General features: G+C 40.3%; 2 long non-coding RNA genes across 6 annotated transcripts in view; both read left to right on the top strand.

Moving 5' to 3' along the window:
• The first annotated feature begins 333 nt into the window (after nt 1–333).
• The window catches only part of LOC135320624 (uncharacterized), a 39,695-nt gene continuing 17,287 nt past the window's right edge, over nt 334–22,741 (top strand). For 2 of the 3 annotated variants that reach the window (XR_010379866.1, XR_010379864.1), the window contains exons 1-2: nt 8,052–8,398; nt 13,101–13,670. This is a non-coding gene — a long non-coding RNA (uncharacterized LOC135320624). Of the gene's footprint in view, nt 367–8,051; nt 8,399–13,100; nt 13,671–22,741 lie in introns of those variants that run through there. The other variant, XR_010379865.1, reaches the window with a different exon arrangement.
• LOC135320617 (uncharacterized) lies at nt 2,055–7,894 on the top strand. 3 transcript variants are annotated; one of them, XR_010379855.1, is made up of 4 exons: nt 2,055–3,110; nt 6,032–6,291; nt 6,383–6,454; nt 7,829–7,894. It is a non-coding gene; the product is annotated as an uncharacterized LOC135320617 (long non-coding RNA). The 3 variants fall into 3 exon arrangements; XR_010379856.1 differs by lacking the exon at nt 6,032–6,291; XR_010379854.1 differs by lacking the exon at nt 2,055–3,110 and having other exon boundaries at nt 5,874–6,291.

Below are 22,741 nucleotides of genomic sequence, written 5' to 3'. Positions count from 1 at the left end.
TTGTATAACCTCATTTTTATTACGCTTATCTCAGAATCCTGAAATTGCACAGGACACTTCCACTTGTGGAAATGAAGCTTCTAAAGACTTTCAGCTCTGCATTCTGGTGTATGTGCTTTTGGAGTGTTTCCAAAACAGGAAACTGACAGTGAGCTTGTGCTTTCTCTTTCCATGGGAATGTCCCAATATTACCATTTTTTCCCAGAGATTCTCTGTCTACAGAAACACCAGTGGAAACATATCTATGGATGTCATACAACAAGGCCTGCTGGAACGATCCTGAAGACCGACATATGTGTCCTCGGTGCAGTACCATGTCAGTGCCATCAAAAATATAGCATCTGCATTTGGGAGATAATGCTGAAGGTAATTCTTCATCTTCTCATGCTGTGGACTTTGACCACTATTCCTTGTTCACTCATCCTTGTGTCATGGGTGCACGAAGGCAACCACAGTGCACTTCCGCATCCTGTGCCTCAAACCAAAATGTAATCTAGCTCCAGGTTATGAATGTAGCCAATCCCAAAGCTTTTAATACTGATTTCAATCCCATGGCCCCCTGGATCGCTCAGACACATTCTGCAATATCTCTGATTGAGCTGCACACATGCTCTATTGGCGAAATGCCAAATTGGTCCCTGGTCATGCTGATGTATTGGATGTGGCCATGGGACATATCGATATACTCAAACTAGCGTGCTAGTGTGGTTGCATTCTCATTGGGGTCACAAGTCGGTTTGCTCTCTTGATAAGACCCACCACAACCCACAACGCAATCCAGATCCCTGAGACTAAGCGTGTGCCATCATCCGTACCCCTATCCCTCATTTTCTGATGCCTCTGCTAGCTCTAATTTGGCAGCTCGGTTCTTGATCTCAGAATCAATTGTGGGGATATTTTGTGCTGATTTCTTTGAGTCCTGTCAGCCAAGCATCTGCTGTGCACTCTTCTAACACTCAGTGCATCACCTTCAATCCCATGTGTGCAGTCAGCTTGAGAGTGTGCGTCCAAGTAAAGCAGAGTTTCACCATTGCTGCTCTATTACCAGAGGTCAGATCCTGTAGTGGTTTCCGTTCTGTACATTTCCTTCTCCTCTTTCAAGGACTCTGAGGCCTCATGTTGTCTTTGGAAATAACAGACCACTCTTCGGCAAGTGTCCTGTGCCAAGGGCTGGGTGAGTGGATGTTTACATTACTGTGTACATGGGAGCAAGTGAGCGCAAGTTGCACTGTTTCTCTCCCAACTGGTCATTGATAAATCATCACTTTCCAGATATAATTCACAGAAATATGACGTTTATTTTGCTCTGTATTTTATACAGCCATGGTGGGAGTGTTTCCCGGAAACTCCAGTTTTGACATTGTGTTGATAACTCAGTTTCAGTTTTTAAAATATAAATAGAATTGATTTACTTGTTTTGGGATTTATATGAAAATGAAGTTATTTTATGAAACATACTAAATCTACCTAGAAGCCAGACTTGTCTATTTTTGTAACATTTTGTCAGCTCTAAGGAAATAATAGACAGATGAAATGGAAATAGCAGTCCTAATTTTTAACGGATCATGTCAACTCTTTACTCTTGAAGCCTCCAACACCAACAGGAACCAGTAAATAAGTATTGGAACCATGAAATAACCCCCATCCTGGGTTTCCCTTGTGCAATTTTGCCCTTCACTTCCAATGACACATACTGGCCAATGTTGGCATTTCAAGGTGTAACATTCCTCTTTACTAACATACAAAAAAATCCAAACAAAATATATATATTATGCTTGAATCCTAAAGCACCTATGGGTGTTATATCTATGAGATACCTGCTGCAAGTATGCTAGGCTTTTGAGAACCAGGTTTTTTTTTTTTCTATCAGTGATGAGAATGCTTAATCTTCTGATCATTATGGGTCAAGCAATTTAACAAATCCAAGTCTGCACCCCCATGATATATTTCACCCGGGGCTTGACTGAAGGGAAAGACGGTTCACTTGTCCTGTGTCTTTAATGTCTTTGGCAACTTTTACAATTCAGTTTACTATCTGACTTCTAATATTTGACTATACTGTCTTGTAAAACTGAGGCGTTATATCTATTCAAGTTCAGTCATAGATTCACCTCAGTTAAAAAACTACATTCACCCCAAATTAGACATTACCCCAGCATTTGCTGAATCTACAGGAAGGTCATCATTTCTTTTTGTGAGCTAATTATTCAATTCCTATATATTTTTGTCGAGAGTATTTGATCTTTAAAAATTTCACTGTTGTTCACAGGGAGTGAATCTTTTTGAACCCTGATTCTTGGATGGGCTTGCTAATCTCCTAATGGTTTCATTTCACCTCAGGAGCTGATCCTTTAAAGTGGATGACTGAGTGGAGGGGAGGGTAGAGCAAGTGCTTGATAGCTAGGCCCATACCTGGTAAATGTCTTACCTGGGCTTGGTGCTTTGAGGTCTGAATTGTTTCTAAATGCCCCTTGGGATGTGTGGAATCTTACGACCCATTACAAGAACAGGAGCGCATTAATCTTCTCTGACAACTCTTCTCTTTTAGACGTCGGGGATCTTCGACCCGTTCTTTTAGTAGGGAATTGAATAACTTCTTCAAGGGAGGTTGACACTCCTTATATTTCGGCCAGTATCAGCGAGATTCAATAAGTTTCATGAATGTCTTCCGAACCTGGTATTCTCTAGAGATGTCTCCATGCCAGCATTCTCCATTGAGGCAGAACAACTCTCATCAATCTTTTCTCATCACTCCTCAATCCATGCAGCCAGCTTTTCTGCAAGCTTCTCTTCGTGTCTCCCATAAAGTCGAATTAAACAGGACTGGGCAATTCTGAAAGGACCAAGGAGCCTACCTATAAGCTGATGACAGGCAGATCTTCCACTGTCTGCCCTTTCAGGTTCTGGAAACTGACCCGTGATCTCAGGTCTTTGGGCAGTATCTCGATCTGACATAACTTCCCGAACAAATGAACTATGACAAGCTCCACAGATGGCGTCAGCCCCTCCATCACACTGATCCACCCACAGAATTCTGCCCAGTTTCCTTGGATCCACCAGCCACAACAAGCCTCGTGGTACCCACCATCATTCCACCTGGCATCCAACCGGTAACTGCCATCTCCAATGGTTGCTACATCTTGTTATTGTTGGGGGAGGGGCTGCATCAGATGACAGATTCCTAAGATTAATGTGATTCTATTCACTAACGTCCAATGGTCCTTTTTCCTTCTCTCTTTCCTTTTGTTCAGATCCGTATACACAGTACAAACGGAGGGAAATGTGTCCATTTTTAGTTTATGGTTTCACACGACTTTAAACTTTCTAACAGTTCACAGTACACAGAGACACACTAAAGGAAATTATGTTTGTGTAATATCCATTCACCCAGAATACATATCCGTTTGTTGCTTTCTGCTGAAACACCCACACTCTCAGAATATGGATCCAATTGTTTCATGGGGACTGAAATTCCAAGAAATGAAACCAATCCCTATGTGCACTTTCCTGTCTGTCTCTTTTGCTCTTAGTACAGTTTTGCAGAGCTCCTTGTCTTTGTTATAGGCTTTTGCCATTTCGTCTCTACCTAGGGTAGAATATGGCATTGATTCATCTTGTTGGAAAAGTTGTAAGTCTATATCAAGGAATATGAATCCATTTATTCAAACTCGGCATTTGATTTGGGTCACGATATACTCTTATGAATCAATATTGATGAATATTTACTCACGCATCATTTTCCTGAATACAAGCTTTTCGAGTACATGCAAGCAGCAATACTGGTTCAATGCTTGCTGAATGCTTGTTGACATTACTTTGAGTATTTTCTTTTGAATAATCATGGTTCCTTTGGTATATGTATGCCAACCGTATCCTTTTTGTGTTTCTTTGATTGATTGTTTCTTTGCTTTTTGTTTGTTAGGCAAACACATTAGGCCATGCATCTCTCCGTTTGCTTCAAACAGAGAGTCATAGAAGCTGAATCACTTAAGATAGTGTTTAAAATCACCTATGATTTCCTGCTTCCCTCTCACATTTCTAGGCTTTTGCTGTCCTCCTTGCTTTCTTCTTTTTTATTCTTTGCAACTCATGTTCTTCTTGCATTTCCAATAATGGTTTTCTCATATCCATTACATCTTGATTCGTTACTATTCAGGAATGAATTCTCAATCTTTGTTTTATGGTAAGTTTTGAACTGCTAAATTCCTTTAAGTTTTGCTGGTCTGTGAATTTCTATAGATCTGCCGTTCTTATTAATGGCGGTCATGTGGCATAGGCTACCCTATATTGCAGCCTTTTCTCATTCAGGTTAAAATCTATGTCCTGGCTCTCCTCCCTGTCCTGAAATATTTCTCTCGAGATATCAGCTGAAACCCCTCTGGAGGTTCTGTTTTGACTAAGTTGAATTCGTCTAGGTGCATTTTAACTCACTGGGATGATCATGAACCTGGTTGATTTGAATTATACAGCTGCTTGTAGGTCTATTTGGATTCCACCTCCTTTGGACGCTGTGTACAACCTGAAATCGTATAGATGATTCTTTCTTAGCTTTCAGAAAGTTTCAGTCTGATTTTTCTACAAATAACTTTTAAGAATTTTTTTTTTTTAATCTCTTGCATTCCCGTCTGGGAATCTCATGAATCATAGTCCTTCATGCTTTGTCTTCCCCTGGGATTCAACAGCAATGTTTGCATTGGTTTACACTTGCTTTTCTATGTCTTCTTCTGATCGAGGGATTTCTGTTCCTCTGTCTTCACAGTCATTCACGAGTCCCTCTGCATTATGTAGTCTGCTTAGGACTGACTTTAGCCCTGTTATTATCTCATCCATTGAGTTTTCTGATATTATTTGGCTCCTCTTTAGAATTTCTCTTCAACTTTTCTGGTATTCGGCCTTTTGTGATTCTGACACAATGTTGTTCATCAGTGTTTTCCTCACCTCCGTTTTCAATACATGCTCTGGTAACTTTTTGCCATCTAGTTGTTTGGAAGCTTATTTTTTGGGCCTTCAATCTCTTTGGGACTGAAAATTGTACTTCCTGTTTCTTTACCTATGCTGCTTTACCTCTATTTCAAATACTATCAGGTATTTAATTAAGACTTATAGGACTTTGTTAAGTGAATATTATAGACTCTTGGGTGAATTAAATTCCATGATACTTCTGTGAGAACAATTTTTCCAAAACTTTGATTCCATGTCCTGTTCTTGTGTGTGTTGTCTGGTATATCTCTAATTGGTGGTGTTGTCTTGTTGTGATGATCACACCATAATATTTCGATTAGTATAACCTCATTTTTATTACACTTATCTCAGAATTCTGAAACTGCACAGGACAATTAAACTTGTAGAAATGAAGCTTCTAAAAATTTTCAGTTCTACATTCTCCTGTATGTCATTTTGGAGTGTTTCAAAAACAGCAAACTGACAGTGAGCTTGTGCTTTCTATTACCATGGGTATCTCCCAATATTACCAGTTCTTCAAAGAGATTCTCTGTCTAAGGAAACACCGGTGGAAACATATATATGTATGTCATACAACAGGTCCTGCTGGAATGATCCCGCATACCGACATATGTGTACTCAGTGCAATATCATGTCAGTGCCATTCAAAATGTAGCGTCTGGTTTTGGGAGATAATACTGAAGGAAATACTTCATCTTCTCACTCTGTGGAATTTGACCACACTTCCTTGTTCCCTCATCCTTGTGTCATGGTTGCCCGAAGGCAACCACAGAGCTGTTCCGCATCCTGTGCCTCAAACCAAACTGTAATCCCACTCCAGGTTATGAATGTAGCAAATCCTAAAATTTTTAATACTGATTTCAAACCCAAGGACCTCTGCATCCCTCAGGCATGATGCACAATATCTCTGACTGCACCCCACACGTGCTCTATTGGCAAAATGCCAAATTGATCCCTGGTCCTGCAGATGCAGTGGATGTGGCTATGGGACATATGGATAAACTCAACCTTGTGCGCTAGTGTTGTTGCTCTCTCATTGGGGTCACAGGTCGTTTTGCTATCTTGATAGGACCCACCACAACAGACAACGCAATCCAGATCCCTGAGACTCAGCGTGAGACATCATCCGTAGCCCTAACCCTCATTTATTGCTGCCTCTGCCAGCTCAAATTTGGCAGATCGGGTCTTTGGTCTCAGAATCAATTGTGGGAATATTTTGTGCTGATTTCTTTGAGTCCTGTCAGCCAAGCATCTGCTGTGCACTCTTCTAACACTCAGTGCATCACCTTCAATCCCATGTGTGCTGTCCACTTGAGAGTGTGAGTCCAGGTAAAGCATAGTTTCACCTTTGCTGCTCCATTACCAGAGGTCAGATCCTGTAGTGGTTTCCGTTCTCTACATTGCCTTCTTCTCCTTCCAGGATTCTGAGGCCTCATCCTGTCTTTGGAAGTAACAGACCACTCTTCGGCAAGTGTCCTGTGCCAAGGGCTGGGTGAGTGAATGTTTACATTGCTGTGTATATGGGAGCAAGTGAGCGCAGGTTGCATTGGTTCTATGCCACATGGGCATTGATAAATCATCACTTTCCAGATATAATTCACAGAAATGTTATGTTTACTTAGCTCTATTTTCTATACAGCCATGGTGGGAGGGTTTGTCCAAAGACTCCAGTTTTGACATTGTGTTGATAACTCAGTTGCAGTTTTTAAAATGTTAATGGAATTGATTTACATGTTTTGGGATTTATATGAAAATGAAGTTCGTTTTTGAAACATACTAAATCTACCTAGAAGCCAGACGTGTAAATTTTTGTAACATTTTTTCAGGTCTAAGGAAAAAATAGAGAGATAGAATGTAAAATAGCAGTCCAAAATGTTGAAGGGGACATGTCAACTGTTTACTGTTGAAGCCTCCAACACCAGCAGGAACCATGAAACACCTATTGGAACCATGAAATAACCCCCAAACTGGGTTTTCCTTTTGCAGGTGTTGCCCTTTATTACCAATGACACATACTGGCCAATGTTGTCATTTCAAGGTGCAACATTCCTCTCTACTAGAATACAAGAAAATCCAAACAATATGTATATATTTAGGCTTGGTTCTAAAAGCACATAGAGGCTTTATAGCTATGAGAAACCTGCTGCGGCTATCCTAGGCTTTTGAGAACCATGTGTTTTTCTATCAGTGATGAGAACACTTAACCATCTGATCATGCTTTGTAAAGCAATTTAACACAACCAAGTCTGCACCCCCATGAAAAAGTGTACCCGGGGCGTGACAGAAGTGAAAGAATGTCCACATAACCTGTGTCTTTAATGTCTTTGGTGAATTTTACTGCTCAGTTCACCATCTGTCTTATAATAATTGACTGCACTGTCTTGAATATCTGAGGCCTAGTACCTATTCAAGTTCAGTCAAAGTTTCCCCTCACTTACAACATTCCCTTCACCCAAAAGAAGACATAACCCCAGCATTTGCTGAATCTAGGGGAAGGTCATCATTTCTTTGTGTGAGCTAAGTATTCAATTCCTATCTATTTTAGTCGAGAGTATTTGATCTTTTAGGAGATCACTGTTGTTCACAGAGTGTGAATCTGTTCGAACCCTGATTCTAGGAGGGGCTTGCTATTCTACTACTGGATTCAATTCATCTCAGGTGCTGATCCCTTAAAATGGATGCCTGAGTGGAGGGGACAGTAGAGCAAGTGCTTGATAGCAAGGCCCATACCAGGGAAAATTCTTACCTGGGCTTTGTGCATTTTTGTCTGATTGGTTTGTAAATGCCCCTTGGGACGTGTGGATTCTCACGACCTCTTCCAAGAACACGAGCAATTTTATCATCTCTGCCATATCTTCTCTTTTAGACGTCAGGAATCTTGGACCTGTTCTTGGAGCAGGGAATTGAGTAACTTCTTCAAGGTCACGTTGACACTCGGTATATTTCTTCCACTATCAGCGAGGTTCAGTATGTCTCATGAATTTCTCTCGAGCCTGGTATTCTCTACAGATGTCTCCATGCCAGTATTCCCAATTGTAGCAGAACAACTCTCATCAATATATTCGCATCTCTCCTCAAGCCGTGCAGCCATCTTTTCTGCCAGCTTCTCTTCGTGTCTCCCATAAAGTCGACTTCAACAGGACTGGGCAATTTTGAAAGGACCTTGGAGACTCACCAGTAAGATGATGACAGGCAGATCTTCCACTGTCTGCTCTTTCAGGTTCTGGAAACTGACCCGTGATCTCAGGTCTTTGGGCAGCAGCACTATCTCGAACTTACACAGCTTCCTGAAGAAAAGAACTAAGAAAAGCTCCACAGTGGGTGACAGCCCCTCCATCACACTGAACCACCCACAGGATTCTGCCCAGTTTCCTTGGATCCACCAGCCACAACAAGCCTCTTGGTACCCACCAACATTCCACCTGGATTCCAAATGGTAACTGCAATCTCCAATGGTTGCTGCATCTTATTATTTTTTGGGGAGGGGCTGCATCAAACGAGAGGTTCCTAAGTTAAATGTGATTCTATCCTCTAGCATGCCACTGTCCTTTTATCTTCCCTCTTTCCTTTGGTTCAGATCCGTATACACAGTACAAATGGAGGGAAATGTGACCAATTTTAGTTTATGGTTTCACACGACTTTAAACTTTCTAACAGTTCACAGTACACAGAGACACACTGAAGGAAATTATGTTTGTGTAATATCCATTCACCCAGAATACATATCCGTTTGTTGCTTTCTCCCAAAACACCCACACTCTCATAATATGGATCCAATTGTTTCATGGGGGATGAATTTCCAAGAAATGAAACCAATCCCTTTGTGCAATTTACTGTCTTTCTCTTTCGCTCTTAGTACTTTTTTGCAGAGCTAATTTTCTTTGTTATGGGCTTATGCCATTTCGTCTCTACCTAGGGTAGAATATGGCATTCATTCATCCTGTTGGAAAACTTGTAAGCCTATGACATGGACGATGAATCCATTTTATTCAAACTCGGCATTTGATTTGGGTCAAGATATACTCTTATGGATCAATATTTATGAATATATATGCAGGCATCATTTTTCTGAATACCAGCATATTTTGTACATGCAAGCAGTGATACTGGTTTGATGCGTGCTGAGTGATCCTTGACATCATTTTGAAAATTTTCTTTTGAATAGTCATGGTTCCTTTGGTATATGTCAGCCAGCCGTATACTTTTTGTGTTTGTTTGATTGTTTGTTTGCTTGTTGTTTGTTTTGCAAACATATTAGGCAATGCATCTCTCCGTTTACTTCAGAGAGTCATAGAAGCTGATTCACTTAAGATAGTGCTTAAAATCACCTATGATTTCCTGCTTCCCTCTCTCATATCTCATATCTCCTACTTGACTTCTTCTTTTATTCTTTGCAACTCATGCTCTTCTTGCATTTCCAATAATGGTTTTCTTATTTCCATTTCATCTTACTTCTTTTCTATTCAGGGTAGAATTCTCCATCTTCCTTTCAGGGAAAGTTTCAAACTGCTGAATTCTTTTAAGTTTTGCCTGTCTGTGAAATTTTCTAGCTCTGCCGTTATTATTAATGGCGTTCATGTGGCATAGGCTACCCTAGTTTGCAGCTTTTTCTCATTCATATTAAGGTCTATGTCCTGGCTCTCCAACCTCCGCTGCAATATTTCTGTCGAGATATAAGCTGAAACCCCTCTGGATGTTCTGTTGAGACTAAGTTGCTTTCGTCTAGGTCATTTTAAATCACTAGGATGATTATGAACTTTGTTGATATGAATTATACAGCTGCTTGTAGGTCTATTGAGATTCCAGCTCCTTTGGGCTCTGTGTACATCCTGAAATCGTATAGATGATTCTTTCTTGGCTTTCAGACATTTTCAGTCTGATATTTCTACAAATAACTTTCAGACTCTTTTCCTTTATTTAATCTCTTGCATTCCCATCTGGTACTCTCATGAATCTTAGTCTTTCATGCTGTGTCTTACCCCGAGATTCAACAGCAATGTTTGCGTTGGTTTTCACTTGCTTTTCTATGTGTTCTTCTGATCGAGGAATTTATGTTTCCCTGTCTTCACAGACATTCACTTGTCCCTCTGTATTATCTAGTCTGCTTAGGACTGACTTTAGCCCTGTTATTATCTCATCATTTGAGTTTTCTGATATTATTTGGCTCGTCTTTATAGTTTCTCTGCCCCTTTTCTGGTATTCTGCCTTTTGTATTTCTGAGATACTGTTGTTCCTCGGTGTTTTCCATACCTCCGTTTTCAATAATTTCTCTGGTAGAGTTTTGCAGTCTAGTTGTTTGGAAGCTTATTTTTTGGGTCATCAATCTCTTTGGAACTGTAAAGGGTACTTCCTGTTTCTTTTCCTATGCTTCTTTATCTCTACTGTTCAAGTACTATCAGGTATCTAATGTACACTTATAGGGCTTTGTTAAGTGAATATTATAGACACTTGGGTGTACACAATTCCATGATATTTCTGTGAGGACAATTTTTCCTAGACATTGATGCCAAGTCTTGTTCCTGTGTGTGTTGTCTGGTATATCTCTAATTGCTGGTGTTACATTTGTTGTGATGAACACAACATAATATTTCGATTAGTATAACCTCATTTTTATTACGCTTATCTCAGAATTGTGAAAGTGCACAGGACACTTCCTCTTGTGGAAATGAAGCTTCTAAAGATTTTCAGCTCTGCATTCTTCTGTATGTCATTTCGGAGTGTTTCCAAAAGAGGAAACTGACAGTGAGCTTGTGCTTTCTATTGCCATGGGAATGTCCCAATATTACCAGTTGTTCCCAGAGCTTCTCTGTCTACAGAAACACCAGTGGAAACTTATCTATGGATGTCATAGAACAGGGCCTGCTGGAATGATCCCGCAGACCGACGTAAGTTTTCTTGGTGCAGTACCATGTCAGTGCCTTTCAAAATGTAGCATCTACATTTGGGAGAAATTGCTAAATGAATTTCTTCATCTTCTCATGCTGTAGACTTTGACCACTCTTCCTTGTTCTCTCATCCTTGTGTCATGAGTGCAGGAAGGGATGAACAGAGCTCTTCTGCTTCCTCTTCCTCAAACCAAACCGTAATCCCACTCCAGATATTGAATGTAGCAGATCCTAATGCTTTTAATACTGATTTGAAACCCAAGGCCCCCTGGATTCCTCAGGCCACATGCAAAATATCTCTGATTGAGCCCCACATGTGCTCTATTGGCAAAATGCCAAATTTGTCCCTGGTCCTGCAGATGCAGTGGATGTGGCCATGGGACATACGGAAAAACTCAAACTCGCACGCTAGTTTGGTTGCTTTCTCATTTGGATCACAAGTCTGTTTGCTCTCTTGATAGGACCCACCACAACCCACAATGCAATCCAGATCCCTAAGACTCAGCATGTGCCATCATCAGTAGCCCTATCCCTCATTTTCTGCTGCCTCTGCCAGCACAAATTTGGCAGCTCGGGTTTTGGTCTCAGATTCAAATCTGGGGATATTTGGTGCTGATTTCTTTGAGTCCTGTCAGCCAAGCATCTGCTGTGAACTCTTCTAACACTCAGCGCATCACCTTCAATCCCATGTGTGCTGTCCCCTTGAGAGTGTGTGTCCAAGTAAAGCAGAGTTTCACCTTTGCTGCTCCATTACCAGAGGTCAGATCCTGTAGTGGTTTCCATTCTCTACATTGCCTTCTCCTCCTTACAGGTTTCTGGGGCCTCATCCTTTCTTTGGAATTAACAGACTACTCTTCGGCAATGTCCTTTTCCAAGGGCTGGTTGAGTGGATGTTTACATTGCTGTGTACATAGGAGCGAGTGAGCACATGATGCACTTGTTCCCTGCCAACCTGGCAGTGATAAATCAACACTTTCCAGATATAATTCACAGAAATATGATATTTACTTAGCTGTATTTTCTATACAGCCATGGTGGGAGGGTTTGTCCAAAGACTCCAGTTTTGACATTGTGTTGATAACTCAGTTGCAGTATTTTAAAATGTTATTTGAATTGATTTACATGTTTTGGGATTTATATGAAAATGAAGTTAGTTTTTGAAACATACTAAATCTACCTAAAACCAGACTTGTCTATTTTTGTAACATATTGTCAGCTCTAAGAAAAATATACAAAGATAAGATGTAAAATAGCAGTCCAAAATGTTGACGGGGACATGTCAACTGTTTACACTTGAAGCCTCCAACACGAACAGGAACCATGAAATATCTATTGGAACCTTGAAATAACCCCAAACCTAGGTTTCCTTTGTTCAGATGTTGCCCTTTATTACCAATGTCTCATACTGGCCAATGTTGGCATTTCAAGGTGTAACATTGTTCTCTACTAGAATACAAGATAATCCGAACAAAATATAAACATTTAGGCTTGATTCTAAAAGCACCTAGAGGCATTATATCTATGAGAAACCTCTGCAGCTATGCTAGGCTTTTGAGAACCAGGTGTTTTTCTATCAGTGATGAGAACATGTAATCATCCAATCATGTTGTGTAAAGCAATTTACACAACCAATGCTGCACCCCCATGATAAGGTGCACCATGGGCTTGACTGAAGGGAAGCATGGTCCACATAACCTGTGTCTTTAAATTCTTTGGCGACTTTTACATTTCAGTTCACTATCTGACTTCTAATATTTGACTATATTGTCTTGAAAATATGAGGCCTAATATCTATTAAAGATCAGTCAAAGATTCCCCTCAATTACCACACTCCATTCACCCCATAGAATACATTACTTCAGCATTTGCTGAATCTACGGGAAGTTCATCATTTATTTGTGTGAGCTAAGTATTCAATTCATATCTATTTTATTCGAGAGTATTTGATCTTTAAGAATTTCACTGTTTTTCACAGAGTGTGAAGCTGTTGGAATGCTGATTCTAGGAGCGGCTTACTATTCTCCTACTGACTTCATTTCACCTCAGGTGCTTATCTTTAAAATGGATACCTGAGTGGAGTGGAGGTTAGAGAAAGTTCTTGATATCTAGGCCCATACCTGGGAAAATTCTTACCTGGGCTTGGTGCATTTTTGTCTGAATGGTTTGTAAATGCCCCTTGGGACATGTGGATTCTCACTACCCCTTCCAAGAACACGAGCGCTTTTATCATCTCTGCCATCTCTTCTCTTTTAGACGTCGGGATTCTTGGACCCGTTCTTGGAGCATGGAATTGAGTAACTTCTTCAAGGGCATGTTGACACTCCGTATATTTCTGCCAGTATCAGCGAGGTTCAATATGTGTCATGAATGTCTTTCAAGCCTGATATTCTCTACAGATGTCTCCATGCCAGTATTCTCCATTGTAGCAGAACAAGTCTCATCAATGTGTTGGCATCTCTCCTCAATCCGTGCTGCCAGCTTTTCTGACATCTTTTCTCCGTGTCTCCCATAAAGTCGACTTCAACAGGACTGGGCAGTTCTGAAAGGACTTCGGACCCTCACCAGTAAGCTGATGACAGGCAAATCATGCACTGTCTGCCCTTTCAGGTTCTGGAAACTAACCCGTGATACCAGGTTTTTGGGCAACAGCATTATCTCGAACTTACACAGCTTCCTGAACAAAAGAACTAAGACAAGCTCCACAGAGGGCAGCATCCCCTCCATCAAACTGATCCACCCACAGAATTCTGCCCAGTTACCTTGGATCCACCAGGCACAAGAAGCCTCGCGGTACCCACCAACATTCCACCTGGAATCCAAAAGGTAGCTGCCATGTCCGATGGTTGCTGCATCTTATTAGTGTTGGGGGAATGGCTGCATCACACATCAGATTCCTAAGTTTTATGTGATTCTATCCACTAGCGTCCCATGGTCCTTATTTCTTTCCTTTTTCCTTTTGTTCAGATCCGTATACACAGTACAAACGGAGGGAAATGTGACCAATTTTAGTTTATGCTTTCACACGTGTGTAAACTTTCTAAATGTTCACATTACACAGTGACACACTAAAGGAAATTAAGTTTGTGAAATATCCATTCACCCAGAATACATATCCGTTTGTTGCTTTCTGCTGAAACACCCATAATCTCAGAATATGGATCCAATTGTATCATGGAGGCTGAAATTCCTAAAAATGGAACAAATCACTACGTGCACTATACTAGCTTCCTCTTTCACACTTAGTACAGTTTTGCAGAGCTACCTGTCTTTGTTATAGGCTTATGCCATTTCTTCTCTACCTAGGGTAGAATATGGCATTGATTCATACTGTTGGAAAACTTGTAAGTATATATCACGGACTATGAATCCATTTTATTCAAACTTGGCATTTGATTTGGGTCATGATATACTCTTATCAATCAATATTTATGAATATTTATGTGCACATCATTTTTCTGAATACAAGTGTGTTGAATACATGCAAGCAGCGATACTGGGTCGATGCTTGCTGAATGATCCTTGACATCTCTTTGAGTATTTTGTTTTGAATAGTCATGGTTGCTTTGGTATAAGTCAGCCAAACGTACCCTTTTTGTGTTTTTTTGATTGATTGTTTGCTTGTTGTTTGTTTTGCAAACACATTAGGCCATGCATTTCTGTGTTTGCTTCAGAGTGTCATAGAAGTTGATTCACTTAAGATAGTGCTTTAAATCACCTAAGATTACCTGCTTCCCTCTCACATCTCTAGCTTTTTGCCGTCCTCCTTGCCTTCTTCTTTTTTATTCTTTGCAACTCATGCTCTTCCAGCAATTCCTATAATGGTTTTCTTATTTCCATTTCATCTTGCTACTTTTCTATTCAGCATAGAAATCTAAATCTTTATTTTAGGATAATTTTCGAACTGCTGAATTATTTTAAGGTTTGCCAGCCTGTGAAATTCTCTAGCTCTGCCTTTATTATTAATGGCGGTCATGTGGCAAAGGCTACCCAAGTTTGCAGCTTTTTCTTATTCAGGTTATGGTCTATGTCCTGGCACTCTTCCCTGTCCTGCAATATTTCTGTCGAGATAGCAGCTGAAACCCCACTGGAGGTACTGTTGTGATGATGTTGCTTTAATCTAGGTGCATTTTAAATCACTGGGATGATCATGAACTTTGTTGATTTGAATTCTACTGCTGCTTGTAGGTCTATTGGGATTTCACCTCATTTGGACGCTTTGTACTCCTGAAATCATATAGATGATTCTTTCTTGGCTTTCAGAAAGTTTCATTCTGATTTTTCTACAAATAATTTTTCAGGCTTTTTTTTTTTTTATCTCTTGCATTCCCATCTTAGACTCTTTTGAATCATAGACTTTCATGCTTTGTCTTACCCCGGGATTCAACAGAAATGTTTGCATTGGTTTATACTTGCTTTTCTATGTCTTCCTCTGATCAAGGGATTTCAGTTCCCCTGTTTTCACAGTCATCCATGAGTCCCTCTGCATTGTCTAGTCTGCTTAGGACTGACTTTAGCCCTGTTATTATCTCATCCATTGAGTTTACTGATATTATTTGGCTTGTCTTTAGAGTTTCTCTTCACCTTTTCTGGCATTCTGTCTTTTGTGATTCTGAGATACTGTTGTTCTTCAGTGTTTTCCTCACCTCCGCTTTCAATACTTGCTCTGATAGCGTTTTGCATTCTAGTTGTTTGGAAGCTTATTTTTTGGGCCTTCAATCACTTTGGAACAGAAAATTGTACTTCCTGTTTCTTTTCCTATGCTTCTTTATCTCTACTGTTCAAGTACTATCAGGTATCAATTGTAGACTTATACGGCTTTGTTAATTGAATATTATAGACTCTTGGGTGTACGCAATTCCATATTTCTGTGAGGACAATTTTTCCTAGTCATTGATGCCAAGTCATGTTCCTGTGTGTGTTGTCTGGTATATCTCTAATTGCTGGTGTTGCTTTGTTGTGATGAACACACTATAATATTTCGATTATTATATCCTCATTTTTATTATGCTTATCTCAGAATTCTGGTAGTGCACAGGATACTTCCTCTTGTGGAAATGAAGCTTCTAAAGATTTTCAGCTGTGCATTTTGCTGTATGTCATTTTGGAGTGTTTCCAAAACAGGAAACTGACAGTGAGCTTGTGCTTTCTATTGCCATGGGAATGTCCCAATATTACCAGTTCTTCCCAGAGCTTCTCTGTCTACAGAAACACCGGTGGAAACATATCTATGGATGTCATAAAACAGGGCCTGCTGGAATGATCCTGCAGACCGATGTATGTGTTCTCGGTGCAGTAACATTTCAGTGCCATCGAAAATGTACCATCTGCATTTGGGAAAATGCTCAATGAAATTCTTCATCTTCTCACACTGCAGACTTTGACCACTCTTCCTTGTTCTCTCATCCTTTTGTCATGTGTGCACGAAGGGAAGAACAGCTGTTCTGCATCCTCTGCCTCAAACCAAAATGTAATCCCACTCCAGATATTGAATGTAGCAGATCCTAATGCTTTTAATACTGATTTCAAACCCAAGGCCTCTGGTTCCCCCAGACCTGATGCACAGTATCTGATTGAGCCCCACATGTGCTCTCTTGGCAAAATGCCAAATTGGTCCCTGGTCCTGCAGATGCAGTGGATGTGGCCATGGGACTTATCGATAAACTCAAACTCGCAAGCTAGTGTGGTTGCTTTCTCATTGGGGTCACAAGTCGGTTTGTTCTCTTGATAGGACCCACCACAACCCACAACGCAATCCAGATCTCTGAGAGTAAGCGTGTGCCATCATCCGTAGCCCTATCCCTCATTTTCTGCTGCCTCTGCCAGCACAAATTTGGCAGCTCGGGTTTTGGTCTCAGATTCAAATCTGGGGATATTTGGTGCTGATTTCTTTGAGTCCTGTCAGCCAAGCATCTGCTGTGAACTCTTCTAACACTCAGCGCATCACCTTCAATCCCATGTATGCTGTCCCCTTGAGAGTGTGCGTCCAAGTAAAGCAGAGTTTCACCTTTGCTGCTCCATTACCAGAGGTCAGATCCTGTAGTGGTTTCCATTCTCTACATTGCCTTCTCCTCCTTACAGGTTTCTGGGGCCTCATCCTTTCTTTGGAATTAACAGACTACTCTTCGGCAATGTCCTTTTCCAAGGGCTGGTTGAGTGGATGTTTACATTGCTGTGTACATAGGAGCGAGTGAGCACATGATGCACTTGTTCCCTGCCAACTGGGCAGTGATAAATCAACACTTTCCAGATATAATTCGCAGAAATATGATGTTTACTTAGCTCTGTTTTCTATACAGCCATGGTGGAAGGGTTTGTCCGAACACATTAGTTTTGACTTTGTGTTGATAACTCAGTTGCAGTCTTTTAAAAGGTTAGAATAATTGATTTACATGTTTGGAATTTATATGAATATGAAGTTAGTTTTCAAAACATACTAAATCTGCCTAGAGGAAAGACTTGTCAATTTTTGGTACTTTTTGTCAGCTCTAAGTAAAAAATGGACAGATTGAATATAAAATAGCAGTCCAATATTTTGAAGGGGCATGTAAACCCTTTAATGTTGAATCCTCCAACACTGACAGAAAGGATGAAATAACTATTGGAACCAAGAAATAACCCCCAAACTCGGATTCCATTGTGCATGTGTTGCCGTTTCTTCCCAATGGCACATATTGGCCAATGTTTTCATTTCAAGGGGTATCATTCTTCTAGAGGAAAACACAAGAAAAACCAAATAAAATATGTACATTTTGGCTTCATTTCAAAAACACCTAGAGGCATTATATCTATGAGAATCCTGCTGTAGCTATGCGAGGCTATTGAGAATCAGGTGTTCTTCTATCAGTGATGACAAAGATTAATCGTCTGATCATGTTGGTAAAGCAATTTAACATAACATTGTCTGCATCCCATGATATAGTGCACCCGGTGCTTGAATGAAGGGAAAAGACGGTACACATAAATTATGTCCTTTAATGACCTTGGCGACTTTTACAGTTCAGTTCAATAACTGACATAATATTTACCTATACTGTCTTGAAATACTGAGGCATAATACCTATTCAAGTTCAGTCAAAGATTCTCCTCACTTACCACACTCCCTTCACCACAAAAAGACATAACCAGAGCATTTGCTGAATCTAGGGGAAGGTCATCATTTCTTTGAGTTAGCTAAATATTCAAATCCTAGATATTTTAGTAGAGAGTATTTGACCTTTGAGGATTTCACAGTTGTTCACAGAGTGTGAAGTTGTAGGAACTCTGATTCTAGGAGGGGCTTGCTCTTCTTATATGGTTTCATTTCAGCTCAGGTTCTGATCCTTTAAAATGAATGCCTGAGTGGAGGGGAGGGAAGAGCAAGTGCTTGATAGCAAGGCCCAAACCTGGGAAAAGGCTTACCTGGGCTTGGTGCATTTCGGTCTGAATGGTTTGTAAATGCCCCTTGGGACATGGGGATCCTCACAAATTATTCCACCAACATGAGCGATTTTATCATCTCTGCCATCTCTTCTCTTTAGATGTCAAGAATCTTGGATCCATTCTTGGAGCAGAGAACTGAGTAACTTCCTCAAGTGCATGTTGATCCTCCATAATTTCTGCCAGTATCAACGAGGCTCAATATGTCTCATGAATGTCTTTTGAGCCTGGTATTCTCTACAGAAGTATCCATGCCTGTGTCCTCAATTGTAGCAGGACAACTCTCTTCAATGTGTTCACATCTCTCCTCAATCCATGTAGCAAGGTTTTCTTCCAGCTTCTCTTTAAATCTCCCATAAATTAGACTTCTACATGACTGGGCAAGTCTGAAAGATTCTCGGAACGTAACCAGTATGCTGATGACTGGCAGATGTTCCACTGTCAGCCCTTTCAGTTTCTGGAAACTGACCCGTGAACTCAGGTATTTGGGCAGAAGCAGTATCTCGAACTTACACAGCTTCCTGAACTAAAGACTTAAGACAAGCTCCACAGAGGGCGGCAGCCCCTCCATCACACTGATCCACCCACAGAATTCTGCCCAGTTACCTTGGGCCCACCAGTCACAACAAGCTGTGCAGTACACACCAACATTCCACCTGGAATCCAAACGGTACCTGCCATCCCCAATGGTTGCTGCATCTTGTCAGTGTTTAGGAGGGGCTGCATCAGACGAGAGGTTCCTAAGGTAAATGTGAATCTCTCCAGTAGCATCCCATGGTCCTTTTTTCTTCCTTCTTTCCTTTTGTTCTCATCCCTATACACAGTACAAATTGATGGAATTGTGTCCATTTTTAGTTTACGGTTTCACACGTCTTTAAACTTTCTAACTGTTAACAGTACAAAAAGACCCACTAAAGGAATCTTATGTTTGTGTAATATCCATTCACCCAGAATACATATTCATCTGTTGCTTTTCTGCTGAAACTCCCACACTCTAAAAGCATGTATCCATTTGTTCCATCGGGGCTGAAATTCCTAGCAATGAAACCAATCACAATGTGCACTTTACTGACTGACTCTTTTGCTCTTAGTACAGTTCTGCAGAGCTACTTTCCTTTGTTTTAGGCTTATGCCATTTCTTCTGTATGTAGGGTAGAATATGCCATTCATTCATCATGTTGAAAGACTTCTAAATCTATACCATGGACTAGGAATCCATTTTAATCAAAGTAGAGATTTGGGTTAGGTCACAATATGCTGTTATGAATCAAAATTTATGAATATTAATGCACGAATCTGTTTTTGAATACAAGTCTGTTGAGTACATTCATGCCACAACACTTGTTCGATGCGTACTGAGTGAACCTTGACATTACTTTGAGTATTTTGATTTGATTTATCATGGTTTCTTTGGATAGATGTCTGCCAACTGTACTCTTTTGATATTTGTTTCTTTGTTTGATTGTTTGTTTGCTTGTTCTTTGTTTTGCAAATTCATTAGACCATGCATCTCTCCGTTTGCTTCAAATACAGAGTCGTATATGCTGATTAACTTAATATAGTGCTGAAAATCACCTATGTTTTCCTGCTTCTCTCTCCCATCTTTAGGATTTTGATGTCCTCCTTGCCTTCTTGTTTATTCTTTGAAAATCATTGCTCTAATTGCATTTCCAATAATGATATTCTTATATCCATTTCATCTTGCTACTTTTCTATAGTGTTTAGAATTCTCATTCCTTATTTTAATATAAGTTTTGAACTGCTGTAGTCTTTTAAGTTTTGCCAGTCTGTGAAATTCTCTAGCTCTGCTGTTATTAGAAATGGTAGTCTTGTGACATAGGCTACCCTAGATTGCAGCTGTGATTCATTCAGGATTTGGCCTAAGTCCTGGCACTCCTTCCTGTCCTGCAATATTTCTGTCCAGATATCAGCTGAAACCCCTCTGAAATTTCTGTTGTGACTAAGTTGCTTTCATCTAGGTGCATTTTAAATCAGTGGGTTGATCATGAACTTTGTTGATTTGAATTATACAGCTGCTTGTACGTGTATTGGGATTCCACCTCCTTTGGATGCTTTTTAAAACGTGAATCTTATAGATGATTGTTTCTTGGCTTTCAGCAAGGTTCTGTCTAATTTTTCTACAAATAAGTTTTCAGACATTTTTTAACACTTGTTTTTACATCTGGGACTCTTATGAATCCTACTCTTTCATGTTTGGCGTACCACGGGATTCACCAGCAATGTTTGCATTTGTTTTCACTTGCATCTCTTTGTCATTTTCTGATTGAGGGATTTCAGTTTCCCTGTCTTCACAGTCATTCAGGAGTCCCTATGCAGTATCTCGTCTGTTTAGGACTGAGTTTAGCCTTGGTTCTATATCATCAATTGAGTTTTCTCATATTATTTGGCTAGTTTTTGAGTTTCTCTTCCCCTTTTCTGGTATTTTGCCTTTTGTGATTCTGAGACACTGTTTTTCTTCAGTGTTTTCCTCACCTAAGTTTCCAACACCTACTCTGGTGGCGTTTTGCAGTCTAGTTCTTTGAAAGCTTATTTTTTGGGCCTTCAATCTCTTTGGAACTCAAAATTGTACTTCCTGTTTCTTTTACTCTACTTCTTTATCTCTACTGGACAAGTACTCTCAGGTATCAAATGTAGACTTATAGGGCTTTATTAAGTGAAATGTTTAGACACTTCGCTGTACACAAAACCATGATATTTCTGTGAGAACAATTTTTTATAGACTTTGATGCCATGACCTTTTGCTGTGTGTGTTGTCTGATATATCTCTAATTGCTGGTGTTGCCTTTGATGTTTTGAACACCACTTATTTTTTCCATCAGTATAACCTCAGTTTTATTACACTTAAATCACAGTTCTGAAAGTGTACGGGACACTTCCTCTTGTGGAAATGAGGCTTCTAAAGGTTTTCAGCTCTGCAGGCTGCTCTATGTTACTTTTGGACTGTTTCCAAAACAGCATCACAACAGTGCGCTTGTGCTTTCTATTGCCATGGGAATGTCCAAATGTTACCAGTTCTTCCCAGAGCTTCTCTGTCTACAGAAACACATTGGAAAGATATCTAAGGATGTCATGCATCAGGGTCTGCTGTAATGATCCCACAGCCCCACCTATGTGTCCTCAGTGCTGTACCATGTCAGTGACTTCCAAAATGTAGCATCTGCATTTGGGAGATAATGAGGAAGGAAATGCTTCATCTTCTCATGCTGTAGGCTTTGATCAGTCTTCTTTGTTCTCTCATCCTTGTGGCAAGGGACCACGAAGGCAACGTCAGGGCTGTTTCACCTCCTCTGCCTCAAACCAAACCATAATCCCAGTGCAGGCTATGAATGTAGCACATCTTAAAGCTTTTGATACTTATTTCAAACCCCAGACCCCCTGGATCACTCAGACCAGATGCATGATATCTCTGATTGAGCCCCACACGTGCTCTATTGGCAATATGCCAAATTGGTCCCTGGTCCTGCAGCTGCAGTGGATGTGGCCATGGGACATTTTGATAAACTAAACCTCACGTGCCAGTCTGGTTGCATTCTCATTGGTGTCACAGGTCAGTTTGCTCTCTTGATAGAACCCAACAAAATCCACAATGCACTCCAGATCCCTGAGACTCAGCTTGTGCTATCATCCATAGCCCTATCCCTCATTTTCTGCAGCCTCTGCCAGCTCAAATTTGGCAGCTCAGGTCTTGGTCTCAGAATCAATTCTGTTAATATTTTGTGCTGATTTATTTGAGTTCTGTCAGCTAAGCATCTGCTGTGCACTCTTCTAACACTCAGCACATCACTTTCAATCCCATGTATCCTGTCCACTTGAGAGTGTGCATCCAAGGAAAACAGAGTTTCACCTTTGCTGCTCCATTACCAGAGGTCAGGTCCTGCACTGATTTCCATTCTCTACTTTGCCTTCTCCTCCTTCCAGGTTTTCTGAGGCCTCAATCTGTCTTTGGAAGTAAGAGACCAAGCTTAGGCTTGTGTCCTGAGCCAAGGGCTTTGTGATTGGTTATTTACCTTGCTGTGTATATGGGAGTGAGTGAGCATAGTTTCCACTGGTACCCTGCCAACTGGGCATTGATAAATCAACTTTCCAGAGATAACTCACAGAAATATGATTCTTGTTTAGCTCTTTTTTCTATACAGACATGGTGGGAGGGTATGTCTGAAGACTCCAATTTTGACATTGTGTTGATAACTCAGTGGCAGTCTTTCAAAGGTTAATAGAATTGATTTACTTATTTTGGGATTTATGTGAAAATGAAGTTAGTTTTTGAAACATACAAAATCTACCTTGAAGCCAGACTTGTGAAATTCTTGTAACATTTTGTCATCCCTAAGGAAAAAATATACAGATATAATGAAAAATAGCAGTCCAAAATGATTAAGGGGACATGTCAACTCTTTACTGTTGATGCTTCCAACACTAGGAGGAAACATGAAATAAGTATTGAAAAAATGAAATAA

The sequence above is a fragment of the Camelus dromedarius genome, unplaced genomic scaffold (genome assembly GCF_036321535.1).
Source record: "Camelus dromedarius isolate mCamDro1 unplaced genomic scaffold, mCamDro1.pat HAP1_SCAFFOLD_28, whole genome shotgun sequence".
In the NCBI taxonomy this organism is placed as follows: domain Eukaryota; kingdom Metazoa; phylum Chordata; class Mammalia; order Artiodactyla; family Camelidae; genus Camelus; species Camelus dromedarius.
This window is presented reverse-complemented; position numbering and strand designations above follow the sequence as displayed.